The sequence below is a fragment of the Mchenga conophoros genome, linkage group LG3 (genome assembly GCF_057382185.1).
Source record: "Mchenga conophoros isolate Kocher_MC1m ecotype Shallow Benthic linkage group LG3, M_conophoros_male_GT1.1, whole genome shotgun sequence".
NCBI lineage: Eukaryota > Metazoa > Chordata > Actinopteri > Cichliformes > Cichlidae > Mchenga > Mchenga conophoros.
Window position 1 is genome coordinate 5,337,495 of NC_140528.1, and position 5,646 is coordinate 5,343,140.

The following is a 5,646-nucleotide window of genomic DNA, read 5'->3' on the forward strand; positions in this document are numbered from 1 at the left end:
ACGAACACACACTTCTGCATGCGCCTACTTAGAATGAAGAGAAACACACACATGAACACTTATGCACTCGTTGAGGGAGTGAAAACTGATACATACCCATGCACTAAAATCAAAATGTTGATTTAATTTACTAAGAAGTGACACACAATGCTCCAGCTGCTGCAATGAAGAATGCTTTACTGACAAAGGCTCAATGCTGCACATAACAAAGTCAAATATAGAATATGCTATAATAATAAGCCCAGAGGGCATTTGTGTGGTCTGGGGAGCAGAGTCCAGAGCGGTTTGGTTATGAAAACGATGCCTGTGCGAGATATCTGGGGCTTAAGGCCTCGACTTAATTGTTTACTGTACACTAAAAAGAAAAGAAAACACTCTGAGCAGTGGTGCAGAGTGAAAACGAGGAATTAACAGTGTGAGTCTTATTTCAGAGCGCCACGTCATTGTGATGGAGATTTAATAAAGGAGGAACACACGGACAAAGAAGAAGAGAAGGGGGGACAGCCCTTGAGCACGATTGCCTGAGGCATTAAAGTTCTGTACTAAATTCTGGTTTCCAGTGTGAGAAAAGTCACGCAGTGCCAGTAGTAGAGCTAGGTTGAGTGATGATTCTAAATTACTGTAAGTAAATCATCGTACACCGTTCAAGTTTCATGATAACGGGGATCTAGACTGTGTTGAACCCTAGGCAATTTGAACAGGTAAAATTCGAGTGACCAAGTAGCAGTTGAATAAAAGTCATTGAATAAGTGTGGAAATAAACTGGCAGAATTAAGAGAATTAAAACATTTCAAGAGCTCAAATTACTTAATGGTTCAATGTTGTTTCACGAACGCAAAACATATAGGTTTAGGAATATGAAAAGGTTGAGGTGGTGTTGATTTGACTCTGTGTAGGTTTAGGTGGGTATTTTTATTGATGGGAAGAATATTCAGTGACAAGTCTCAAGACCCGGGCGTCTGCATTTTGTTTTTGTTATTTTTCATTTTATTTTGTTTTATATTTTGAACAGTGCACTGATTTTTGTTTGTGAATCTTTTCTTTAAGCAGATCTGCACATCGGAAATTACAAGCATTACACGTCGGCGAGAAAATTGTTGTAAGTGAGTTTCTCCGCATTGAAATGGGTTCTGGAGGAAACACTTGTGGGGACAATTAGAAACGAGAGTCCCTGTTTAAAAAAGGATTCAGCGAGGTAATCCAAATTCAAGTTCTTGTTTTCTTTTTGAGATGACGTCATTTTGCTGAGTGTGGAAACTAAATGCGACGACAGGTTTCACTATCAGCAAAGAATGGATGAATGGATGAAAGACTGGGAATAAAAACAAACGGACTGACTGGTAAAAGATGACAAGACTTGACCATGACTCAAGGTTAACCACCTCCACCTAGATAGGATAAAAGGGTGGATGAATTTATGTGTGTTTCTTTTTACAGGAGTAGAAGGATGACAAAATATTCGAGGATGAGTGAACCTGTAAATGCCATTTTTGTGTCTTGTGTTGCTTACAGAGGTAACTGCGCAGCGTTACCATTTACATTTTCTTCCCTACAGGGTTACAGTTTTAATGTTTTTCTATTACAGGATTTCTGGGCGGATGTGTGAAGAAACGGTGTTTATGGGTTAGGAGTTGGGGATGCTATTACACTGTATTCTGGTGAGAGTGTTGGGGGAGACACACCCTGTCTTGAAAACTGTGATTCTTTTACAGGAAATGTTTTTATAGCACCTATGGAATGAGGATGGCTGACTACGGTCAATGTGCTGCTAATGTTTGCTTTGCTTTGGTGAGAGGGGTGCAGTAGAAAACAGACAAGTGACATGAAAACAAGTAATAATAACAAATAACAAATTTGGGGACAGTTTGACCTAGAGCCCACTAACTGGCCATTAGGGGCTCTCTCTCTCTTGGAATAACATTGCCCAAAGGGTGAATAAAGCAAATTGTGGCAATAATAGTGATTTAATGATTGGAGAAATCCTGAACATGATACTTGTCTGTTGTGCTGAATCGTTTATTACTCTTATGATTTGCAGGTGGTTGTAAATAAGCTGTTTACTTTAACAGGTTTGCTTTCTAGCTGAATTGCAAAATACAACTAGAACGATTAATTGAGACTAATCGCAACTAACCGGAAACTGAGGAGGTTCTATATAAGGAAGAATTAAAACAGGTATAAAGTGCATTTGATCTTTAATTGCAGGTGGGACCATGAAGATTTTTTGGTACAGATTGCAGGTTGTTGCTCATTATTGAAGTGTGCTCATAAAGGTAAAAGCTATATAGGGGGTCTATCATTTGGTCTGTGTTTTAATAATTTAGGTATGGCAAAATTAAAGGTTTCTAGACAATTTAGGGAACGAGTGAGAAGCATAATTAGATGATCAGAAACTGAGTACTACACTCAAGTTAGAATTAAGAATGCCCAATTTGTTTGAGGTCTGTTGTTCATTTTTATACACACATTGCAAATGTGCTTATAAGGAGCTGGCACTTAGTCTGTGAAGGTCAAAAGCTTCATCCGACAACGGATCGGATTGATATATTGGAGCTATTGACTTCACGTGCAGAGTGTTAAGTGCATGCACGCTTACACACATAAGCATGGCATAGGATTGGAATAAACAAAGTCAACAACATTAGGTTAGGAGAGCCAGCGCAGGAGAGCTGTTGGCTTTCTGTCTCTTGCAGAGAAGGGAACAGACACCAGACGGGGACACGGAGATATGGGGACCCTTCACAGCAACTGGGGTCAAGTGTCATGGCCTTGGGGCTCCTTGATAAGATGGATCCCATAACCACAGCGATAACCAGGAAGGGGTTGGCGAAACCTAGGAACACCAGAGACCAACGTGGTTCGAGAGGCTTTTGGCAAAAAGGGGGACACGGCGGTGACAACGGACAACAAACACACAGATTTGTGTAGCGACTGAAGGGTGGTCTAACCCCGGAAGTCGAAGAAAGAAGAATCCGAGGGCGTTTCTTCACTCCAAGAGGAGGTGGTAAAGGGGCCTGAAGCGTGTCAGGCTGAAACTCGAGTCCGAAGCTAAAAGAACAGCTGGGTTGTGGGAAAATTGGAAAACAACGGAGGCGTTGGGATTGATAAGTGTCATAACGTGTTTGTTTGGTTTGGAAATACATCCTGGTGTGAGTTGGGCTGGCAAGCCAGCCCAAAGAGGAGGAATGTGACCAGGAGATATTTTATTTTGTATTCTTATGATCACAGTTATAATCAGAAGTATCAATCATTAATCATTTACCATTGTTGAACCAGTTGACAGAATAATCTTTGAACCATATCTATGTTAACATTAATCTACACAGATTATCAGTACTTTAATCAGTCTATTGTTGTTCGGTACTATTCATGTTATTTGCTTAAAGCTGTTTCACAGTTCTGTAATCACTCAGAAGCCTGTGGGTCTTGCTGGACCCTGCCTTGGTTCTATGTTCAGTTCTGCACGTACACAGGCCTTGAAAGTACATGCACGCTCTTATATAACACATGCATGTGTACACACACACTTAGTAAGAATAGGAGGGTTGTCTGAGGACAGTTTTCTGATAGATATACTTTCACAATAGACACGAATAGATATACACACCACACACTGGTTTTCTCTGAGTGCTGGGCTGAGTGGAAACATCTGGAGGCCTTATAAGGAGAACTTGTGGAGTGAGGGGAACTTCCTGAGATCTGAGAACTGACTGATACTTATCATGGGACTTGACGTCATCATTGTAATAAAAGCCTTGTGAGATGCTTGTTCGGGGGAGATCGGCTCTAAAAGGCTTGTGATGCTCATCTTCCCCATATGTACATATGTATAATAAAATCACTATTCTGACATCTACTGAGACCATGCAGTCGTTTGTCTCTTCCTCAAATTCGAACCCTGACACTTCTTATTGATAATTGGAGACCCATCTGTCTGCTCAATGATGACTATGAGATTAAGGCTTTAGTACTTGCTAACAGAATGAAAGAGTTCTTGGACACAATTATCGATGAGACACAATCAGGCTTTATGAGAAACAGACACCTTTCTAAGAACATGAGACTGGTTTTAGATCTACTTGATTACTCTGATTTGGTATCTGACTATAGCTTCATTCTCTTCCTGGATTTTTAAAAGGCTTTTGATACAATTGAACATCAATTTATTTTCCACTCTTTGGAAAAATTTGGCATTTTTCTGTAAAGCTATCAAAACCTTGTACACGAATGGCAATAGCTCAATTAAAATGATTAAGACTCCACCCCGAGATTTGACCTGTTATACAAGGAATCAGCACAGCTGATAAGGAGCTCATCATCAGCCAGCTAGCTGATGACACCACACTCTTCTTGAAGAATGCAAATCAAATCCGTCCAGCCCTTAGTGTTATTAGTGATTTCTCTGAGGCATGTTAATACTTTTAGCTATTTTATATCCATAAATCAATGGCGTGTCCAGCGGGGTGGCCAGTCTGGTTGGGGGGGTGGCCTGGGGGGGCACAGGCCACCCCCCCAACCAGACTGGCCACCCCAGGTGCCACCCCAAAGGTAAAACAATAAAATTCAATCAAATATCAAATGTCCGATTATGTTTTCACGGTGAAGCTCAGATATCCGAGTGTAAGTGAATGCAGCATCGGCTTCTGCGCTATGCGCATCACGTTAGCAAAGGTAGGCGAGCCAAGCACGAAGGACAACACTGCAGGAAACAATTTTTCGGTGAAAGAAAATGAGGACAGAATAAATGTCCCGGTAAGTAATATTAAGTTTGTTGAGTTTAGTAAACTTCGGTGAAATTAGAATCCCAAGGAAAAAATAACACTTAAAGAATTTTTGCAGCCGTCGAATATTTCAGACAGTATGCTACTGAGGGCAGCTAACATAAGAGTTATGAGTTATAAGATGCAGGTCGATGTGTAAAAATAACTCCGTTGTTTGGTGGTGGCTATGGCGGGGCTTCCACAGAGGCCAGCAGGTGGATGAGGGAAGGAGAGGCAGAAGGAGAGACTCGAGGCAGCCGCCAGTCCGAGTGTCAGGTGAACTGAACTTCAGGTAAGAAGTTATGACCTGCAGTCTATCTGGGTCAGATATAAACTAAGTTTAGGTGGAGTTTATTTTCGTTGTGCTGACTTTACCCTCAGTTGCAATAACTCGTACTGCGTTCTAGCCAGCTTGATGGAGTTTTTATACAGCTGGGTGGGTGCTATGATGTTATTGATAGTGAACTTTATTTTATTCATGCCAACGGCTCCTTAAAAAAATGGAATGGTCCCTCATTCAGAGAAAATATTACACGTTTCGTATTGAGCTGAGAAGAGGCGCAGTTTGTCCCGGACTTTAGCTAGAATGGAAAAAGACACAAAGCTGGAGTTATTCTGTCTTTACGCTGCACAGCTGCCTCTTCTTCTCCCATTCTCTCTCCTCTCTCTCCTGCTGCTACTTCAATCATGAAACTGATCAATGATCAGCTGATCGGCTTTTCTCTCTCATTTATTTATCGCCCACTTTGCTGGGTGATGTCGGTTTGTATATGTGGTGAGAGGGAAACATGCAGATGAAACCAGGAGATGTCCTTACTGAATCATCAGAGCTGAACAGGTGATGGAGAAACAGGTTTACCTTTTAGGTCACATGAATGAGTTGAAG

The 5,646-nt window shown here is 41.2% G+C and overlaps 1 long non-coding RNA gene across 1 annotated transcript; it reads left to right on the plus strand.

Moving 5' to 3' along the window:
* Positions 1 to 1,981: 1,981 nt before the first annotated feature.
* On the plus strand, positions 1,982 to 3,850 carry LOC146577067 (uncharacterized). Its single transcript, XR_014891377.1, has 2 exons — positions 1,982 to 2,038; positions 2,206 to 3,850. It is a non-coding gene; the product is annotated as an uncharacterized LOC146577067 (long non-coding RNA).
* The last annotated feature ends 1,796 nt before the right edge of the window (positions 3,851 to 5,646 follow it).